General features: G+C 35.8%; 1 protein-coding gene across 47 annotated transcripts in view; it reads left to right on the top strand.

The window, feature by feature from the left end:
• Positions 1-22,936, top strand: part of LOC104225549 (uncharacterized) — a 31,680-nt gene extending 8,744 nt beyond the window's left edge. For 7 of the 47 annotated variants that reach the window (XR_011406796.1, XR_011406797.1, XR_011406812.1 and 4 more), the window contains 9 exons: positions 542-650; positions 1,068-3,607; positions 3,757-3,848; positions 4,838-6,801; positions 7,139-7,300; positions 7,394-7,466; positions 16,506-16,567; positions 21,477-21,517; positions 22,630-22,936. The gene's annotated coding sequence lies outside the window, so the exon portion shown is untranslated. Of the gene's footprint in view, positions 1-541; positions 651-1,067; positions 3,608-3,756; positions 3,849-4,837; positions 6,802-7,138; positions 7,301-7,393; positions 7,467-7,712; positions 7,773-9,433; positions 9,547-16,266; positions 16,347-16,505; positions 16,568-16,662; positions 16,698-20,925; positions 21,085-21,476; positions 21,518-22,629 lie in introns of those variants that run through there. The other 40 variants (XR_011406834.1, XR_011406828.1, XR_011406835.1 and 37 more) reach the window with 40 other exon arrangements.
• Positions 22,937-23,206: the final 270 nt, after the last annotated feature.

Raw genomic sequence — 23,206 nt, 5'->3', positions numbered from 1 at the left:
TTTTTTCCCACGGTCAGCTTTATGTTGCTTTATTGCGAGAAAAAGCTCAAGTTCTGTAAAATTATTGATCCGACCGCCAACAACTAATAGCAACGATGATCATACAACACACAATGTAGTATATTATGAAATCATTCAAGCATCTCTCTTGTGAATTAACAGTAAAACTATGAGCAGTCACTTATTTGAGATTTGACATACATCTGACTGATATCCTGCAAAAGATTGATCCTCAGCACCTATAAATTGGATTGATATCACATAGATGTTAACTGAGATGTCTCTGCATCTTGAATCCTTGCTTCACTAAAGATCCTAAAGGTGGAATACTACTTGAATATTGCACTAACTATCTGGTAAGTAATTTTTTTCTTGAATATACATCTAATACTTGAAACCTTGCTTTGATTAATAATTTTGCGTGTGCATCTATATATGTTTACATGTTTGCCTGTTTCTGGACAGATTCCAATTGTATACCAAATAAAATTCTTCTTCTTCTTTGGCTATTGGAAATATGATATCTTCTTATCTTCTCCAGAATGAATGAAAGAGCTTGGCTTAGTTTCTGCAATGGAGATCTAAAATGAATTCGTTCAATATCAGCTTACTTCAGATAATATTCCACAAAACTACTTGATGATTCCAAGGTAAGTTTCTCTTTCTTAGTTTTAACATGTTATTTCATCAAATTTTCTAAATTGTTTGAGTTCTTTAGAAAAGAATGATATCTTTATATTTTCATTTTACCTTTTCAATTTTCCTTAACTGTATAATTTCTTTTGTTGAATACTTCAGTACGTCCTGAAGACATATTTGAAAAAAGAACTGTTATTCTCGCAGCTTCTTGCCATTATTGGTTGCAATAATTCTGCTAGCTTTAGGTTTGGGCGTCATTCAGTATAGACATAAAAGAAGAGTTCAATACTAAAAAAGATAAAACAAAATATACTATTTTTGGTACTTGGAAACCATAACCAGATAATCAAATAGTATTCTACTCTAATTGTTTAGTTTTCTTGACAATTTTATGGTCTAAATTCTCTACTTGTATAAACATATTGCAGGAAAATTGGCCCACAACCATAACAAAGATCATAACAGTTCATTGCTTGGTCTGCTTTCTACTTTGTCGCAACCATTTATAATTCTTGATCTGGGTGCAGAGCCTCAAGAAGTCACACGTTTAGCATGCCAAATAGTAAGTACTTCTGTGATAAATTCAAGGTTTTTTTATTGGACTTAAAGTATGTGCATGCATAAATTAAATTTAAGATATTATATCTTATTATTTTTTCAGTTTCTACCCAATTGAAACCCTTTCTATATGAAAGATTATTTTTCCTGAAAAATATGGCTAACTATGTATAGATTTTTTTTGGTAATTAATTTCCTTTATATTAATCACCAAAGTGAGATCATTACAAACTATAATGAGCATCAAACTCTGCTGATTATCTCAACTAAAACATAGTATCCTTAATCTACTTCAAAGGACTATACAAGCTGCTACTCTCTATACTAATAAGTAATTCTGTAATTGACTTCAAGCTTTAGGTTCCACTCTAACATCACAAATATAGGCTATCTCTCGAACTATACTATCACATTGACGATATCTTTTTTCAAAGATACGATTATTTCTTTCCAGCCATATTGCATAGGATGTTTCTATGAATATCAATATACAAATACTGGCCTGTTTGGATTTCCCTTTTGCTTTCTTCATGATCCATTGCAGATGATGTTGCCAATTGTTGTAGCTTCCTTGATCCTCCTGAATCCATTTCCATATTCTACTCCATAGCTCTGTTGTATAAGGACAATGCAGAAACAGATGATCTCTTGTTTCTAGTTGTCCCTGACATAAGACACAACATTGATCAGTGGTCACTCCCTAGTTTACTATTCTATCTCTGTAGGCAATCTTCCATGTAACATTAACCATAGGCTGAAGATAGCCTTTGGTCTAGCAGAATTCCGAAATACTAAGCTCTTCCAACTCATTCTTGGTAAGTTTCCCAGTAGTTGCAGATATATATGTTTGATAGTCTCTTTGTCACCTCTTGAGCACTGAGTTTGTTGTAGGACATCTCTGGCAACAATTATTCTTCGAACTATCCAACAAGCTTGTTTTGGGATAGGCATAGTCTGAATCTGTTGATGTTTGATGTAGTAGGCATTGATCCACCTAATCCACAACTTGTCTTCTTTATGAGCTAAATCCCAGCATACCTTAGCAATTGCAGCTTTGTTCCAGATCAGCAAGTTAATGATATTCATACCTCTAGTCGACTTTGGAGTACACATTCTGTCCCATGCCACATAGCTCTTTCTGGTAATAGTATTAGTACCAGACCATATGTAGCTTCTACACATAGCATCTATCATCTTTAACACTTTGGAAGGCAGAATAAACAGCTGAGCCCAATATGCTTGAATCCCAAAGATAACAGATTTGACTAACTGTATACGACCGGCATAAGAAAGCTTTTTTGCAGTCCAAGAAGATATCTTTCTTGTGATTCTATCAATTAAGGGTTGCCATTGGATCAATGCAATTTTCTTGAAGGACAAAGGAATGCCTAAGTATTTAAAAGGAAACTCCCCTTATACAAATCCAAGATAATTCAAAATTTGTTATTTCACATCTTGTTTCACTCCCCCAAAATATACTGCATTTTTACCCATATTAGCTTGTAAACCAGATGCCTTAGAGAACTGAGTAAAGTATTGGTATAGGGTGGTTATAGAAAGAAGAGGCTAACTATGTATAGATACTCCTCTAGATTTCCAACTTACTAACTTTCCTCTTTGCTAACATCTATAGTTGACTATGATGTTATGTTCTATCCATGATTTGCTGTTCAGTTAGGTGACATGTACTTTGCTGCTATTAGCAGCAATGAGATAATGCTTTGTGCATTCTAAGATCCAAAATCTATTTCAACAAGGAGACTGGTCTTTTAACAAGGTTTAGATAGTTTGTTGCCTTAACAAATTGTTCCACATTTTTTGCATAAATAGTTGTAAGTAGTGTGTGACTATGTTTGTGAAGGCAATTAGTATTAATTTTTGGATATTGGAGCGGCCTCCAAATGTTTTGCAACAACATCTTATTCTTAGAGTGCATGTACATTTTCAAAAGTTTACAACGTTTTCCGCATGATGTTTTCCTTTATACTATTGATGTCAACGCTTACTCTTTAATAAAAGAATTACACATATATCATTTATATAATTTTAATTTTAGCTCAGTTATAAAAGTGTGTGGCCGTGTTTAACAATTTACTGCCACTAAAATATTGATAAACAAGATTTTATTTCTTAGATGAAGTATTTATTATCGAACATCACTAAACACTTTAAAGTTTATGTTATATAAACTACATCATTGTACGCGGGCTATACATGGGCAACAACCAGCTACACTACATTAGAAGTGCAAATTAACAAGTGAGACAAGCGGTCATTTTTCCTTGGGATTTAGTTACCTCAGTTTGTTATTTGTATAATATTTGTGTGTTTGTCAAAGCTACATTTTCAGACGGAAGCTAAAAGCTAAAGAGCTTCAACGCATCTTATGATAACTTATGATGGAGTCAAGGTAATGTCCAATAGATTGCCTTTATCTCAGATTTGCTAAGAAAGTAAATTAATTTCTTAAATTATCTTACGACCAAGGTTTGCTAGCTATGATTATAATCATATTTATCTGTCTAATATAAATATTTGTTGAATTTCTTCACTATTCAGATGAACAACAAGGTTTAGGTGGACTCATTTGGTCATTTTTGTGCAATATTGGTAACGTCGTCTTCTGCCAACTGCGCTTTCACTCTGTCAAGGTAAGTATATGAGTTTAAAAAAATTCTCACACTGCTACGTTCACGATATGGATAACTGTGCAATATGTTCTAATATGCTATTACTAAATGCTCCACCTTCAGATTGCAGTTATATTAAGCTGCCTTTGTTTAATATGCCTACTCAATTATGAGATGCTGCTACACACTCTATGCAATATACTTTTAAGGGCCATGAGACAACTTAACTACCAGATAGACGAGCGTGTAAGCTCTAAGGTTTTTTATATTCGGTGGAAGGCAGGTTGAAACTCTGCCGCAAGCAAGTGAAAGTTGGATAACAAAGGCTAAAGTGTGCATGTACTGAGATTTGAAAAAAAGAGCCAGTTGTAACAACCTGATTACCTGGTTGTCAACGACAATGTATCAGTGCTCTTCTCTTAGGGCTCAAAACAGCTATGTCAATAGTGGCAAGAGAAAGATCCATTACTCAGCTCCGATGCTTAACCTTCTTTGCCTTTCTAATACAAACTTATATTCTTTCACACGTAGGGTTTGTGGTTATATTTTCCAATTTATAGTTATTTGTAGACTTTTTCCTTTTTACTTAGCTTATTAACCAAAAACTCATGTGATTTCAGTTCGTTTTATCATGTTTGCCTCTTCCACTAACCTTCAACAACAAAAAAATTCCAACGACAGAACTTCTTATGGTTGAAATCTTACGGCATGTGCTTAAATTTGTTCAGGATGTTCTTCAGCTCATTTTGTCGCTGTTGCAATTAGTGTATTTACTTTTCCAGTGTCTGTTTAATATGATAGTCGTTGTCTTTCTTTTACATTGCTATGAATGGGTACAACTGCTAGAAGAAACAAAAGAATTCCTGAATGCCTTTGCAGAACAATTAGTATTTTTATGGTATATCTTTACTACCCATTCAAAGATTGATGTCCTCAAAGTTGTCTTTGTATATATAGTGCAGCATCTTATATAATGTTCTATATTAACTAGGAGTATTTTTACCATGCAGCTTCGTGATAGGACAGTTGACATCCTAAATAGTCTTTGCTAACCAGTCAGACTACATTTCATTCAGGTTAGTTTCATTGTTCGTAGTAATTCAATTACTTAAAATTCAGTTTTCCTACTTGGATGTTTATATTAAAAGTTTTTTCACGAAACATTTTATGACTATCCTAATAACAGTTTTTGTCTTTGGGTTTCGTATAGAGTATCAACATATGACATATGCTATCACTTATATAACCAGTTGTTTTATATGTCATTGGATGAGATTTCTCACCTGTTGTTTAGCATAGAAATACAATGAAGCGGATATCTTTCATTGTTACCTGCATCATAATCTTCCAAATACCTCTTCGACTCATCAATGCACTTGGAGCTGCCATTATCTTCATAGGAACTTTCATGTATTCACAAGTGAGTTTCTTCTTCACTGTCTATTGCTTAAAAAATTTGCTGCACCAAAGCACACTGGTGGAAGTGAAGAAGCAAAATGAGTTCTATTAGGAATATAGCATTGATCCTGGAAGGTACATGGGTTCTTCATTTTGTTTGTCCTTCTTCCTATTTAAGGAATCATCGAAGTTAATTCCTGATCATAGTTCCAATATATGTTTGGTGATATTTTTCATATGGCTTCTAAATTATCAATTTTCTTTCTGAAGACTTCAATTGAAGGATCTTTGAATAAGCAAAGAATTTTTTCTTTTGTGAAAATTAAGTCATGTTTTACTTTTGAAATGGACCGAGTGCAAGTTGCTCATACAGATCATAACAGCAGAGGTGTAAGAAGTCTATCTCCTAAGGTAAGTGCACTATTTTCATGTTCGTCGTCTCAGTTGGTTTATCAACTTTCTGTTACTGTGCTTAATTCCTCTGTAATTCAATTTAGAGAGTTAAGTGTATTTTCTTGCAATTTATGGTAAAATTCTATCTATGGTGGTGTTAGTAAATTATCAGATAGTAAAACGGAAGTATTCTCTTTTTATTATCCCCATATGTATTCTTTTTATTGTGTTCAGAATATTATTTCTGTTAACTTGAGTCGAAAGATGAATACTGAAGCTTGATGTTATGCTGAGTGCTTAGATGCTTTCTCCGCTATCGCTGGCTTGGATTAGCAGGTTGGATTTCTTATTTTATTTTACTTAGGAATGTGTATAAAACTGTAGAATATTGGTTGTGAAATCAGAAATTTATTCACCACCGTCCTTTTTTTTCTTTACTCAAGTTTGATTCTCACTTAAAGCTTTGAATTTAGAGCTGCTCTCTTATTTGGTTAATTTGTTGGTTGCGCTGTCACGTTCACTCAAGTTTTGGTTACAGATTTTTGGTTTCTTTAGTTGTCCAGTAATTCTCATGAATTGCAGCTTTGAAATTTGGCAACAACTATAAGATTCCAAATACATGTATCTATTATTTAAGTCGGAATGTAACTATTGAGAGTTATAGTTTAAAATTTGACAATAGCTATGTCAATAGTAAAAAACATGTATGAAAAACATGGTTGGTAATATCGCTTTCCGTGCAAAGTGCAACTGCTCTTTAGTTGAATACGTAAAATAGGTATCTTGCTGCATATGAAAGATCCTAAGCATCCAATTCGTGCCAACTACAAAAATCTTGAACATACTCATTGGAGGATGATCCTCCCTTAATGTATTTGAGAGGGACGTAAATCCGTGATATCTCATTCATCTGCTCTTCTTTTATATCTTTGCAACAGAAAAATACCATTAGCAAATACCATCATCCTGCTTGCAACACTCAAAATATGCCTAATTATACTTTTCAATCTATATCTACTATTACAATTTATCCAACACATACCAACTTATTATTCTTGAATTGTTTTATGGAAATAACAACTCCTACTCTTAAATTTGTTTTTGCAGATTTTTGCTTCCATTGGAAGCATATAACATTTGGAATTAAAGCTCATTTCAACTTTGTTTCCTCTACTTCTAGCAGGTAAAAATTCTTTTCCTTTTTTTTTTCCTGCAAATATGAAAAGAAAAAAAATATCAACCATGGTTAATCACCTCTTTAAGTGCATATTACCTGATTTCATCATATCCTGTAGCAGTATGTCCTAGCACCTATTCCTGGCCACCTATATGATCTTTAAACCAAAAAATAGTACTATAAAATGATAAACAACTTGTGCAGGACAATTGAGAGGAAAAAACTGAAAAAAGCTCAAACTTTTACCATCAGATGCATCTTCATGTTAAGATGAGAAAATTTCAAATCCTTTACTAGAGTCACCATTTTTGAGTTTCGAGCTGTTAGCTTATTGGTATTACAGTTGTAGCGAAGGGCATTTTGGACTTTACACCTTCCTAATGCAACGTGTCCATCAAATGCAAACCTCAACTGCTGAAACGTCACTGCATCGGTTGCACTCCTCTTGGATGCTTCTCTATTGATTTATTTCCTGGCTATGTGCTACTCCATTACATACTAGAAGGTCGGATTCTCTCACTCATGGAAGCTGCTGTTCTCCCTCTTCATTCTCAATACTTCATTTTTCCCTCTTATTTCACCATATCCATACATACAGAAGTTCCTTTGATGAAAGAGAACTCTTAAGGTGGAGAAGAAAGACAGAGAAATAGCCCCTCAAACAAAAAAAGGTAAAAATTGCTATTGTAGATTGTTCTTTTATGTATGAATTATTTCAAATAATGCTTGACTAGCTGGTTTAACAATATGAAAGTTTGGGTTCTCTTCATACTTATTAATTTCGCAATTCAACGATTATTGTGTGTTAAATATACGAGTGTGATTGAAAGCAGATAGGATTAAGGTACAGATAATGGTAGTAATTTCAGTTGTTTTAAACTCATTTTTTGAAGAGTATTCTCTTTCGATCTGGTTAGATTCTCCGGTCCAGAACTTGGAGATCTTGCTCCATCTCTTCTACAGCTCTTCAAAAAAAGGTGAGTTCGGTCTAGAATAAATGGTACACAAATTAAGCAAGCAGATGCCTACTAATTAGTACAGAATTAAACTGTCATACAAAAAGTCTGAGGTATGAACTATGTACCTATGATGTCTGATGAGTGATGATATGCCTTCTTTTTTCATGTTACTTATTTGGCTTAAATGTCTAAGTTCGTAGCCGGAAATACTTGCTTCAGATAGAGCTGAAAAAAACTATTGGTTTGGTGAGTGGAGCCATGTACTTCAGTCAGTAAGATGACCCTCTCATTCGCATATCCCCTTGTTGCTAAAATAGAAAGTTACCAAAGCCAGGTATACTAGAGGGCACTGGGTCTTATTTCGCGCCATTAAATTCTTTGTAGTTTAACGTTTGATACAAACCTCCTCCTATTATTTATATTACAAGTAGTGGACAACTGACGAGGATAAATTGTTTGATGTAGTTGTTAGACACTAGTGACAAGTAAGTATCACTGCAACTAAATTTTGCTTCTTTGTGTTCTTTCTTTCCACCATTCAGTGACATCCGATAGACTTAGTGATGCCAAGGTAGATTATTGTCCACAGAACACAAACAAAGAGACAAAGAGATGTGATTGATATAACATTGTCAACTTTTCATGGCCTCATTCTCTCATATTTCTTCTTAACACATTATATCGTAAGAATTTAGTTTGTGAAGAGATGCTTTCTTGAAATATCCATCCTATTCTAACCAAAGTAATTGAGATAATAGTAGAAGGCGGTGAAGATGTTAAAATCTCCATATAGGACATTCATTCCTACGGATTGTGCATCATTTCAAATGTTTATGTTGTCAAAATTATAGTTCCATCAAGGCACTTTGTGGGATGGAATTTAGGAAGCATGCCTTTTACTTAGAGTATATGATTAGTGACTTAAGAGTAGAAGAAGTTTTTTTTTTTTTTTATGTTTACCACTAGGTGTTGATATGTGTTAGTCAGTTTTAAAAGTTAAGGCACTTACAAATGAACGAAAATATGAACACCAAGTTAGCAATAGTAAGTAACTTATTATCATTTATGCAAAATTATTCAAAAGGGTATAAGTATAAATTTTCAAGATGCCATTTTGGTACCTCTAGCCGTTAGACTATCTGTTGGGGCTTAGCTTCTTAAGGCGTCTCCATTTGCTAGCTCACCAAATGTGCACTATTTTCTGCTTATAATACTAGGATAAATTGGTATAGATTTGTCAATAGCCTAAGTGATATTAGTAATCAAGACTGAGGTTACCTTTCAAAGGCAACACTTTTAGTTCTGTCATGCTTGCCCTCTAAGAAATTTTCTGGTACTCCATGCTTTTCTCTTCTTCTTTTAAGTTGGAAAATGTTCTGTTAGTTTTTGTTTCTCTTAATGCAATCAATTAGGGCTAAAAGTACAAATGCTAGCCTTTCCTAAGCAAGCAGAATTTTAGGCCTTTCCTAAGCAAGCAGAATTTTAGGCCTTTCCAAGGCAAGCTGAAGTTAATCTTTTTGAAGCATGGTGAAGCCGAGTCTACTGCATTGTTGGAACCTGTAATGAAGCACAAACATGGATGTATATAACAAATAATTTTCTAAAATGGCATGTCAATTGCAATCAACTACTTCAATTCTCTTACTCTTTGCTTAGTTGCTCACATCTTATCTATTTAGGTACCAGAGTTTCTTCAGGCAATACAAGAAAGGTGCTTACCAACATCATGACCGTTTGTCAACATAGCATGTGTAGACAGTATTACCATGGGTGTGAATAAAATATTCATTTGGTAACCATACAATATGAGCAAATATTTTGTTCCTAAACGCACGTAGATAAATGAAGCAACATATATGTAATGTTGTCTTCAACGCATGTACTTATTCTTTTTACGATTTTATTGAATCATGCATTCAAGCAATACAAATAGAAATAACTATTTCGGCTTTTACAATATTGGGCCCGTGCTGGCACGGGCTATCACTACCTAGTAGATTATAGAAGAGCAAGTTTTTTGACATGGTTGTTTAAAGTCATTAACTTTTATTTTAGGGCGTTTTAGTCTTTTTAAGTATCTCCTTATACATTCTTTCTTTCTTTTCTACTTTTCTCTTGCCATTAGTTTCTTTCCCTTTTTTCAGTCTTATTGCAATCACTGAGTAACTTAAGCCTAGCTATACGGCGACGAGAAAGGTGATTGTTATAAAGCTGATTGAGTCGTCATGGCAAGGAATGCTTTCTTTTTTGTGGGAGGTAAATCTTTTGAAATTAGGGGAAATGGAGACAATTGGTACGAGATTATTGAGAGAAGGAGGAATTTTGTTAACAGATTAACTGTTGATAGGATCAATCTTCTGGAGGTTTGCAAATACCTTAAACTTGCTTCAATTGGGAAAGGAAATATTGTTAGAAAGTGGAAGATTGAGGATCAGTTGTATTTGTACTCTATCTTTCAAAATTTTAATGTGTATGGAATATATATCAGAATAGTTTCACAAAAAGGAAAGAAGAAGTCAACCATAATCATTCCAGAAATTGACGTTGATGCAGGATGGGCTGATGTTGCTGAGAAGATGATAAAGTTTTTGGAGAAAGAAGTAAGCCAAAACAAAAATTGCAATCAGGTGCCGCAAAAGAATGAAAGCTATGCAGAGATTGCTGAAATCAAAAGCTGGCCCAAGGATGGAGTTAAAGTAGTAGAATGTGTCAGAAAAGAACAGAATGTGATCGTCATTGACAAAAGTTCCTCGAAGTCTAGGGTGGAGTATCTGCAAAGATGCGTGGTTGGGTATTTTGGGAGTGTAAACTCGACCATTCCCAGTAAGAGTGAGGTCTTAAGGTGGGCTGAAAAATCATGGAAGATTTCGGCAGGGGTTAAAGTTAAAGAGTTAAATAGAGTCCTCTTTTTATTTGAATTTCCTTCAAGAAAGGAAGCTGAAAAAATTAAAATGGGTGGATGGTCTCTTAATCACTGCAAACTACATTTGGAATGGTGGTCGCCGGTGAGTCTGTGTCATCGAAAAAATTGGTGCCCCAATTACATCTGGATTAAAGTTCTGGGCTTCCCAACCCATCTATGGTCAGATAATATCTTTTGAACTATAGGGGAGAAGCTGGGTGGATTCATTGAAATGGATGAAGATATCAGAGAAAGAAAGCACATGAGATGGGCCAGAATCTGTGTTCGATATTCAGATGTCAGAGTACCAGCAAATATAGAATTAGTAGTGGATGATTTAGTGTGCTTGGGTTGAAAAAATTGATCGGAAAATTGTTGGAGATCGTCGGCGAGACTGGGAATATGAACAGGCAGCGCAATTATGGCAGCAGAAGAAGCCGCAGGTTCCCAATGGAGAATTTTCATTAATAGTAGGCACGCGTGGCAAACGTGACAGCTGGCATAATAAGCGAGATGTTGGAAATTTGCAAAGGGACCAAAGAATAAATGGAGATCCTCGTAGAGCAAACCCTCGAATAAATATGAAGAAGTCTGATAGCGAACATGTTGTTCTAAGTCATAATATGAAAAAGGATTTTTAAGGAAAAGGCTCATATATTGATAAAATACAGAGGCCCAAAAAAGTTGCTCAGATTTACAGGCCCATTGAGAAGCCCAATCCTGGAAATGATCATAAAATAGGAGATGTTGGACAAAAGGAGGGTCCAGTTAAAATAGGTGGTGCATCTGAATTATCTGTGGGCCCTATTAATACAAGCCCATTGAGTGTACTAAGTCCAAGTGTTCAGACAGGACTGATTATTAATCAGAAAGAACAGGAGACCCGACCCAGTTGCTCTTATAAAGTGAATATATGTCTTCCTGATCCCCGCTCTTGAGGAAAAGTGAATATATGTCTTATAAAGTGAATATATGTACAATTTGCAATTGTACCAGCAGAGTGCAGCAGTTGTCAAGAATTTTTTGAAGAGATGACAGAAAACATAGAGGGGAGTGCAACAACAAATGTACATCCAATAGAGCCAAACTTGGAGATGATTGTTCAAGAGTCTTCTAGTCCTGTAATTAATTTTTTTGATGAGGGTAAAATTCCATATAATGAAGTGGAAAATATACATGCAGTTGATTCTCCTTCTCAGATATTAATGCTTCCATGGTACGAAAATGGCCCATGCAATATCCAGGAGAGACTAAACTTCATTGATGCTTCTCGCTGGGTGAAATCGAACATGCTAAAGTTATGTCGTCAATTGGGTGTCAAGGCGGATGTTCAGGAGAATGACTTGCTGAACCTTCTCATGAGAATTGAAAGGAGTAGATTAGCAAGACCTAAGCCACAAAACAAAAGCCCATCTCCACATAAGAGGAATCAACGGGAAATAGAGGGTTTGAAGAATTTTGGGGTTAATTATGGGGATGAGCCAGAAAGCAGAGATCGAGGAAGGAAGGCCATTACAAATAGAAGATGAAGATTAAAATCTTATGCTGGAATGTCAGAGGGTTGAACGAGGCAGAAAAAAGGATGCTAGTGAAGTCACTGATAAAAAAGTGGAACACTGATATTGTTTGTTTGAGCGAGACAAAACTAAAGCAGTGCAATTGTTCTTTGATGAGGCAGGCTGGGGGAGGTAGATGGACAGACTGGTTAGAGCTTAAAGCAAGAGGAAATAGTGGTGGAATCTTACTTATGTGGGATAAAAGGAGATGGAGTTGTAATGAGAAATTGGTGGGGGAGTATTCAGCAAGTGTTTTTTTGGAAGATAAAATTCTGATTTTAAATTTTCTTTCTCTGGGGTATATGGGCCTTGTGATAGAAAGAGGAGGAAAGAACTATGGAAAGAACTTGGGGCAGTTGCAGGTTTAGAAGATTGGCCTTGGGTAGTTGGAGGCGATTTTAATATCACAAGGTTTGAGGATGAAAGAACTGGAAGGGCAAAAAATACTAGGGCTATGAGAGATTTCTCAAGGTTCATTGATGATATGGAGCTAATTGATCTTCCTTTACATGGTGGGCAGTACACATGGTTCAGAGGCAATAATAAACATTCAGCCTCAAGAATAGATAGATTTTAATTTCAAGTCAATAGGATAATTCCTTCAAAGCTATTAAACAAACCGTGCTACCTAGGGTGGAATCAGACCATTGTCCAATACTATTGGAGTGTGGGGAATGGGAGAGAAGTAAAGGGTATTTCAAGTTCGAAAATATGTGGTTTGAACATGTTAATTTTATAAGCACGGTGGAGAAATGGTGGAATTCGTATGATTTTCAAGGAAGACCAGATGTGGTTCTAGCAAAAAAGCTTAGAAAGTTAAAAGAAGATTTAAAGAAGTGGAACAAAGAAACTTTTGGGCACCTGGGAACAAGAAAAGACCAGATCTTGCATCAATTGGAGATGGAGCAACAAAATGATAATCATGATAGTAACACAGAGGTAGAAGAACCTGCTAAAAATGCATGAATAAATGAGTTGCATCACATAGCTAAGGTAGAAGAGATACAGTGGAGGCAAAAATCCAGATTTTTATGGATTAAGCAAGGGGATAAGAACACCAAATTTTTTCACAAAATAGCAAATTCAAATAGGAGATATAATTGGATTGATAAGCTAGAAATAGATGGGGACTTCACAGATGACAAAAATTTGATTAGAAACCACATACTTGAGTTCTATAAAGATCTTTTTTCAGAAAAAGAGAGCCGGAGACCTTCATGGAATTGTTCGGAACTTGCTAGCATCAGTGACCAAGAGAAAGAGTGGTTGGAGAGACCTTTTGATGAAATAGAGTTAACAAGAGTAGTTAAAATGGTAGAAGGGGATAAGGCTCCTGGTCCAGATGGCTTTAATATGTGTTTCTTCAAAAGATGCTGGCATATTGTGAAAGAAGATGTTCTGAAGACATTTGAGGTGTTTCACAGAGAAGGAGAATTTGTCAGAAATTTTAACTCAACCTTCATTGCTTTGATGCCAAAGAAGAAAGGGGCTGCCAACATCAAGGAATTCAGACCTATTAGTTTGCTTGGGAGTATATACAAGTTGATAGCTAAAGTCCTTACTGAGAGAGTGAAGTTGGTGATTAACAAGTTGGTCTCTGAGAATCAGAATGCCTTTTTGAAAGGTAGACAAATTGCAGATGCATCACTGTTGGCAAATGAATGTATAGACTACTACTGGAAAAGAAAATTGCCTGGTGTGGTGTTCAAATTGGACTTAGAAAAAGCCTATGATCATGTCAATTGGCCTTGTCTGCTGAAGTTGCTGGAAAAGATGAATTTTGGGGGTAAGTGGATTCAATGGATAAAATTTTGTGTCTCCGCTACAAAGTTCTCAATACTAATCAATGGTAGTCCAGTAGGTTATTTTAGTTCTCGAAGAGGTTTAAGGCAAGGAGACCCTCTGTCTTCCTACTTGTTTCTTCTAGTAATGGAGGTGTTGAGTCAGATGATTAAAACTGCTGTGAGAAGTGGATGGATAAAAGGCTTTAAAATGAAGGGTCATTCAAGAAATAGTATAGAAATTTCTCATAGTCTTTATGCTGATGATACCTTGTTGATGTGTGAGGCTGATAGAAATCAAGTGTTGCACTTGAGGGTGGTTCTGCTGGCATTTGAAGCTGTGACGGGATTAAAAATAAACCTGGCCAAGAGTTCAATGTTTTCTTTGAATGTTGACAGTGATATTAATACGTTAACTGATATCATGGGTTGCAAGGTTGAAAAGTTTCCTACTACCTATTTGGGATTGCCTTTTGGTGCAAATTCAAGGACAAATCAGTGTGGAATGGTGTAATTGACAAGTGTGAAAAAAAGTTGGCTCCTTGGAAGCAGCAATACTTATCACTTGGGGGCAGATTGACAATAGTAAACAGTGTTCTTAATGGAATACCAACCTATCTAATGTCTCTAATTCCTATACCAGCTAGTGGGGAGAAGAAAATTGATAAAATTAGGAAGAAATTTTTGTGGGAAGGTGATACAGAAAGGAGAAAATATCATTTAGTAAAGTGGAGCATTGTGACAAAACATAAGAAAGAAGGGGGTCTGGGAGTTAGAAATCTTAGAGCTCACAATCAAAACTTGCTATGCAAATGGCTATGGAGGTTAAACGATGGGATAAAAGCTCCCTGGAAAGCAGTGGTGGAGGTGATATATGGAAAAGAGGGTTTCTTTGCACCTAAAAAAGTAAAAACTCCGTATGGGGTAGCTGTTTGGAGACAGATTTGTAACCTATGGGAGAAATTTAACATGTATGTTGGCTTGAGGGTGGGCAACGGGAAAAAATCAGACTTTGGGAAGATAATTGGGATGGTTCTGGTCTGCTGAAAATTCAATTTCCCAACCTGTACAGATTGGCCAATAATCCAAAAATCCTCTTAGTTGATATATTTACTGATACAGGTTGGGACTTCCAGTTTAGAAGGAATCTCTTCGACAGAGAAATGCATGAGGTTGATATATTTATTGAGAAGATACAATCAGTGGTGTTATCGCCAGAAAAAGAAGACAGCCTACTCTGGAAAGCTAGTAAAAAGGTTTTTTTACTGTTAGTTCACTCTACAAAATACTAAATGCTACCCAGCCGGTGCAAGCACAAAAGTGGCCTTGGAAGATGGTTTGGAAGACTACAGTCCCAACAAAAGTAGCATGTTTTGGTTGGCTAGTAGCACATGAAGCATGTCTGACTCAAGAAAATTTGATGAGAAGGGGTTGGATAATGTGCAGCAGGTGTTACTTGTGTGAGAAAGCTTGTGAATCCGTGGGCCATCTTTTTTTGCATTGTGAATTTACTTGGCAGGTGTGGTCCATGTTCACGGCTAACTTTGGCATCCTTTGGGCAAGTCCTAAGAAATTCAGGAATATATTAGAGTGTTGGGAACCTGCATGTCCAGAAGCATCCTTAAAGAAGTTTTGGAGAGATATTCCTCTTAGCATAGCTTGGACGATATGGAAAGAAAGAAATAATAGGTGTTTTGAAGGCAAGAAGGAGCAGCTGCAATATGTAAAATACAGTTGTTTACATTATTTGTACTATTGGAAAGATGGAAATGTTATGAATTTTCATGATATGCTGGACATGCTAGAACGCTTAGGATTTTAATGTTTTTAAGCCAGCAGTATCCTTGTATTTTTACGGTATCAGCTTGATACTGTTTTTAATAAAATCTTCACCTTATCAAAAAAAAGTATCTCCTTATATACGTGTCGCTAGAAGTTTCCACAAACCCTACGTGTGAATTTGATTTCATTACAGCTGTCTGACAACTTGCTTTTTTCAATTCAAAGAGTATACCTTATGTTTCTACCGTCTTCTTCTTGCTCTCAAGATCTGTTGTTTTTGTTCTTTCTGCAATTAATTTTGCACATATGTTCTTTTTCCTTAATTCTTTTCCTTTTGAGTTCTCTCCATCCATTTTAGTTTTGCTATTCAATGGTTGTAGAATCCATTCATTTTCAACCTCAAATTTCATCTTTTGTATCTCCCTTTATCTCTCTTTTTTCCCTTTTACCAGAAGCTTAATAGTTTCCATTGTTGATCTTCTCTTTTTTAGAGCCTAAATGCTTCTCTATCTCAGCCCGATACTAGCACCGATCTGGCTGATAAGCCTACTTAAGAAGAAGAAAATTTTGGGTATAGCCTTACATTGCTTAATAAAGTTTGGAGTTCTTTATCTTCTTCGGTTCTCTTCCAGTGTTCCTTTTCTTCAATTTCATCTCCTCTGTTCTGCTCTTTCATGGCTTTGTCACGGTAAACTACTGCTGATTTTGTTTATCTGTGTCTGAATAACAGGAACGAGATTCGAGTTTTTGCACCATCTACATAAAGGCTTCAATTATTGGGTTTTAGCTCAGGTAATCTTCTTCAGTTTGATTCCCGTTATTCTTTTTCTGCAGTAACTCTACCCTTGTCATCAATTTCTCATTCCTGGTCTTCGTTCCTTTCATAGGATTATGAAAGGAGGATTACTGTTTGCTGTAGTGTGTAAGCATTCACTGTCTTTATTTCATCAGATACAAAACTTCAACGTTGTGATAAAATTTTTCTCTTTTGTACTTAGATTTTACTCTCTCTTCTTGCTGCTATAAGTTTTAACTCTGCCTCTAAGTCTTTTGTTCTTGGGGTCAAGGTCCTATAAAATTCATAGGTTTAGGAAGAAACCCTATCAAATAGTGATTTTATCTTTGGACCATATTTTGATTGATAATACGATATTTAAGGACCGCTAAAATCAAAGGCTTGCATTAATACAAATTCTACCCTTGAAGTAGTTTAATTCATGTTAGAAATCATTAAGTGGATAGTATAGTCAATTGGGCTCTAAGTATTCTATACAGTTCCAGCTTCTTGAGAGTTCGATTATGTGATGTGTTTAATGATTATTTTCCGCTACTGATTTAGAAAGAGTGATTTAATTAATTGTGAGTATGATTATGTTCATTGCCTTGGAGAAATCAGTTCGCATATTCCTCATATGAATGTGCTAAATGCATTAAATTCAAGTTTATAATGAAGATGTGGTTGCCCTCTTGAATGATACAAGATTGGCTCAAGGAACATGAAAAAAACCGTTCTGTACAAAGCATTGAATTTCTTTCTCTCTCTAGCTGCGATGAACAGTAGCGACGCAACAGTTCACCGGCCATAAATCCATATTCCGGCAGTGGAAATTCACCAAATTGGTCTCAAAAGAACCCCCTTCTCTTTGCGAACAATCCCCAGTTGGTTTCATCCTCAAATCAATAGCCAGTTTTTCCATATCTTAATTTTCATTTCGCGATTACTGTAGCGCGCAGAAATTTTATTAAATTCATCTGCTTCTTCACGCCAATGGAGCCTTGAAAATCTTCATGAATTAATGTGAAGTTTACTGTAGATCGCAGGATTTGTGTTTTGAGCAGCCATGGCTGCCATCGTCTCTCCCCAGCTTCCAGCTATGGGAGAGCCCAATCCAAATCGTAGTGAGCATATACCCAACAACAAGATTCAACAAACTTACGCCTCTCAATTACTTACAAATAATTCTGCTTCAATCTCCACAAAACTGGTCTTAAAACCTGTCCAAATTGTTCATGGGGAACCTACAATTCAATTCACAATGGAGGAAAGACAAACTTTTGCTGTTGAAGAAGGATTGCATCAAGCAGTTGTGCTGAAGTTATCTCCAAGAGCGCCAGATTTGCAGGTTCTAAGAAGCTTACTGCCAAAAATACTAAGCATAAAAGGCCATTGCTTGATTGGTCATCTTGCCCCACGTCAACTACTGTTAAGATTGGATCAACCAGAGGATTTTGTCAACGCACTAGCCCGAGCAGTAAATTCTTTTTCGCACAGTGGCGAACAACATCAGTATAGGGTCTTCCCTTGGACAGTTGGATACAATCCTAAGGAAGAAACATCAAAGGCTGCAGTTTGGATTTCATTACCAAACTTGTCTCCAGAATTATTTGCTCGACAATCACTGTTGTCAATAGCTAATGCAGTGGGTAAACCAATCGCTATCGACAAAGCAACACAGGTGAAATCTCGACCTAGCACTGCTAGAGTTAAGGTTATTCTCGATCTCTTAGACAAACTGCCAACGCGTATACGTTTGCAGTATGTTGATAATGCATCTGGAAAGATTGTCGAGGTGTTTCAAGAAGTAATATATGATAACCTCCCGGGTTATTGTATCTATTGTAAACGACAAGGCCACATAGAGGAAATGTGTCGACTGCTTTTAAAGAATAAGATCGACGACGCCGAAAATTTGGTCGATGACATGTCCAGTGTTGATAAATTAAAAAGAGATGCCAGGGACTTCCTTAATGCCAAAAGATCTGGCCAGTCGGTGGACGATGTTGCAAAAGAAGTTGGCAACTGTAATGTGACTGAAACAGCTAATGGAGAATTAAATAAGGCTAATGCTGGCCAACAGAAATCTGCTGAAGGAATTTCTGATGATAATCGAACAGGATCAAAGGTTGTTAATGGTCAAGCTAACGAAATGGAAACTGTGACAGGGGCATTGCAAGATGCTACTGATCATGAAAAGCAGATTGTCAATGTAGAGGCTAAATTTCCAAATGCTCAAGCTGAAAGGGAGCAGGGATTTGAGCAGGGGACTCTGGCTCAGGGAACTGCTGTTGCACCTGTTAAACCAGTGGACAAAGCAGCAATAGAATGTGTTGAAGGTTTTGGTCAATTCAGGACCGCTTCTAAGTCCCCTTCAGTTACTGGACAGGTTAATACACAGCAGAAACAGTCTAATGTTCCGCAAGTATCAGGCCCAAAGGATGCTGTTGATCGAGGTGAGGTATCTGCATAATTTGGCAAGGACAAGGTTGGTACTGGTGCTTTGCAAGCTGCAGCTAATGCTCGAGCAACCAATGCCAAGAACCATGCAACTAATGGTTCTTTGGTCACATTAAATACCTCTGTATTTGATGTTCCATCACAATCAGTTGAAACCTACGACGACTTTGAAGGTGAAGCTGGGCAGATTTTTCTGTCAACTGGAAACAATGATGAATTTATCCAAGCAAAAGTGATCAAATCTAAATTTTGGTTACAACAACGTGAAGAGGATGACGAATACGAGGGTTGGGGTGATGGTCATGCAGGGTTTTCATCTGAAGAAGCTGATCAGGAGGTCGATCAAGAGAGTGCAGGTGAAGATCTTGACTGTCTAGCAATGGAAAAATATGATGAGGGACCAGCAGCAAGTCATAGGAGCAAATTGAACATCAACGCTCCAATATTTTTGCCCAGAAATTCTCCAAATGGAAGCTTGAAGCGAACTGCAACAACACATACAAAGCAGTTAGTCCCAGCTGAAACTGATCAAATAGCTGCTACAATAAAATCTGGGCAGCAGCATATTGTAACAGATAATCCAATCTTCGATGCAATGGAGCAGCAGCTTAATCAAAATGATCCAGTTATTAAACCTACTGCTGATTGCACATCAACAGTAACAACAATTTCTGGGAAACAACAAATTATGACAACCACTACTACTATTACACCAGCGGAAAGAAAGCTATTGGATGCAATGGTAAGCTCAAAGCCTGCTAGCTCATTAAATCTTACTGCTTTAAGCACTGGTCGAGTGAATTATAGCAGGAACAAAATGCAAAGCATATTACAACACAAAAACAAGGCAGTGTTGGTTAATAGACAGGATGGAAACAGTGTGGTAATTCAAGAACATGTTCAAGACTTGCAAAATCAGGTGCTTGTGGGCAGAGATACATATGAAGAAGGTGAAGAAGATGATATTCTAAATCAATGCAGGGCAGAGGCAGCAAGAAAAGGTGATTTGTCACCTATGCATAACGGAAAAAATAGGAAATCTCATACAAGGAAAAATAGTTGGGACGACAAGGTTAGTGATTTTTTAAATGTTAGGCGACTCCCAATGAGAGTTGTCAAACAAAAGAAGGCCGCCCCAACTACATCTACAAAGTTCAATCGTTCAAAAACGAAATCATGAATTTTGAATACATCTTGAAGAATTGGGATTGTGATGAAAAAGAGTTACAAATTGAAGAAATTACAAGTTCGGACAAGAAGGGACAACATTTTAATTCCTTCATCATTTTATTCTACCATTATATTAGTATTCTCATTTGTAATATCATCACAGAGTATGTTATAAACTCTGTGATGATCATTGAATATTTGGTAATTTCCAGCTCTTATTTTTTACATGCATGCTAGTAGGTGAGGCTACTTAAAGCCTCAATAGGAATAGTAAGGTAAGGTTTAGCCCGGTTAGTGTTGCCTTGGTCCTATGCCTTTGGAAAATACCCTCAAGGCTATGAGATTATATGCCCTCGTGAGACTTTGCCGGCAGCTACCCCATGAATCCTCTACATGAGGCTGCCATCATAAGGCAATGTGAGGCGCAGAGGAGTGATTATATAGCCAAGGCATATAGGTAACAATACCGGTGCTATTGTCCCCCTTATTTGTATTTTTCCTAATTGTTGTATTTTTCTTTTCTCTTGTTAATAAAAAACTAGCCCTAGGCGCTTGCCTAACGGATTGCCAAAAAAAAAAAATGATACAAGATTAGTTCCTAATTTTTTCTTTAAATAGACACTTGAAAGAAGAATTTTAGCCATTTTAGCATGACTTCGATAGATTGTTAATTGTTATAGTGTATAAACTCAGTCATTTGAGGCTGTCCATTTTGAATCATAAAAAAACTTCATGATTTTTTCAGATTAGGTGTATAAGTTCAGTTGATCACTTGATAACTGTGTTTTGATCCTCTCGCTAGAGAAGTTACTGCAAATATTCTAATTTAGTTTAGATGATCCTGCCGACTTCTAATGTGAACAGCTTGAATCCATGTGGCTTCAGAGCATTTTAGCAAATTTTGGTATGTATTTTCAAATTCTGATTATTTAATGATACGCCTCTACTTTGCTATTTCGTATTTGCGATGTCATTTAGAAGAGGAAGTGGACATATTATGATTAAGTTAAAAACTCAGAAACATTCCAAACTCTTAACTGGCTTTTGTTTAAAAAATTCTACCCAAATTTTGATTTAGTTGAAAGTGAATCTAAAACTTAATATCTCTGTTGTGTCTCATAGGTTGTTGATAATGTTAGTAAATACTTGCACACACATTTGCACATTGTGTTTACACTAATCATGTGAAATTTACATGATGATTTTAACGTACTTATTACACAATGACGTCTCAATTTATATATGTTTGCAAGTGCTTTAATTTCTAGTGTTAAACAAATCATATTTGCATTGCAGGTATCAGTAGGAAATAGCCTTTTTACATTCACTAGGTAGAGGTAATATCTGTGTATACACTACCCTCCCTCACTGGATATGTCGTCGTTGTTGTAGCTTTTGGTACTCTCTGTAATTAAATATACACTGTTCAAGGAGCTGAAAATAATTCAAATATAGGAAAAACAAAATTTATGAAAGAATTCTGAGCATAGAAAGTGGAGAAAACAAAAACCACAAGAATTTAAAAACTCACTGGAAGTACTGAAGCAAGAAAAAAATGAAGAGAGCAGCCAAAGAGAGAATCAGAGTGAATAGATGGAAAATTGTAGAGTTATAGTGTGCCTGAATCTGTGCATCTGTTTATTCTCTCTAACGACGAAAAATAAGTATTTTCTTTTAGTGATTCAAGAGGATGTTACAACAAGTAACGATCTTAGTCGCCACATTTGGTTGGAGGACATATAAAATGGTAGCGGAGCGATGAGAGTTTTAAAGTAAAACCACACATGCATAAAAGTAAATATACCCGTTTATCTAACTTTATTTGAGGCTTCAGTTGTTTCTGCATCAGTTTGTAGCATTTAGCTGGCCCAGTTTCCGCTTTTCTTCTTCCTTTTTCCCTTTAGTAAAGATCAATTTTTGAAAGAAAACATAGGGGAAACAGAGAAAATAACCAAGATAAAACATTGACCCTCAGTTTTTAACATCTTTTAATGGCCGTGAGGACCACAACCGAAAACTTATCAATGATGACAGAGCTTTAAATGAGAATCTCTCTTCAATCTAGATGTTTATTTGTGTGCAAATGTGAGATCTGAATTTAGCTCTTTGCACTTTTATACCTCTGCAAGATAATTTTATGCCAAATGCACATAGAAAAATCTGCTATGAGAAGGACCAAAATAAGAAAAAAGAAATTGAGTATACTATTTCCTAAATATATAGTTACTGTAAGTCTGTAACACTATTTATATTGCTTTCTAAACTGTTATCCATTTGATCACCATTGAATTGAGATTATTAAATATAATCTGATGCTTATCAGAGTGTGAGAATGCATCATGATGAAGATTTAGTAAGATTCCATCTGTTCATATTTTCTTATTTTCACAATATGAGAGACATTTTGCATGTCTAGAAGCCAAGAGCTTAACAGACTGTAACTTTATAGGAAGATGCCAACTTGGAAAAAGAGAAGTACAAAATAAAAGAAAGGTAGCAAGAAGGCCGCATAGTTTCAAACTTCCATATGCTGCTTGATGCTTGATGGACTGGGAGCGATAGATATTCACTCGATACCGTTATTATAAGAACAAAAAAATAAATATGCCTACAATATAGGAATAGTACCCTCATGGAGGTAGAGAATGTATCACTTTACAACCGCGGAATCGCGCAACATTCAAGAGTCGACATTTTGTTCATTTACGTATGTAAATAATATCCAACAATTAATATATGCTGTCCTCTTTATCCGATTTGGTGGTCATTTCCATGCGTCAATTTTTATATCTGCAATTTTATGTGAAAACAGAGAGTTTTAGTTTCTAGGCCATTGGGCCCCTATTGGCACGGGCTATCAATACCTAGTTCTAATATATAGTAATGTTTTTATAAATGTTAAATTATTTGATCGATTTGAAGTACTAGTAACATGTATGTACTGTTAAATGTTAAATATAATTTTTTGTACCTTGGCCGAACATTGATATTGATTATTAAATTGATTTAATTGTTGTGATAATCAG

This window comes from Nicotiana sylvestris, chromosome 4, assembly GCF_000393655.2.
Source record: "Nicotiana sylvestris chromosome 4, ASM39365v2, whole genome shotgun sequence".
Classification (NCBI taxonomy): Eukaryota; Viridiplantae; Streptophyta; class Magnoliopsida; order Solanales; family Solanaceae; genus Nicotiana; species Nicotiana sylvestris.
Note: the sequence above shows the minus strand (reverse complement) of the source record. Positions and strands in the feature narration are given on the sequence as shown.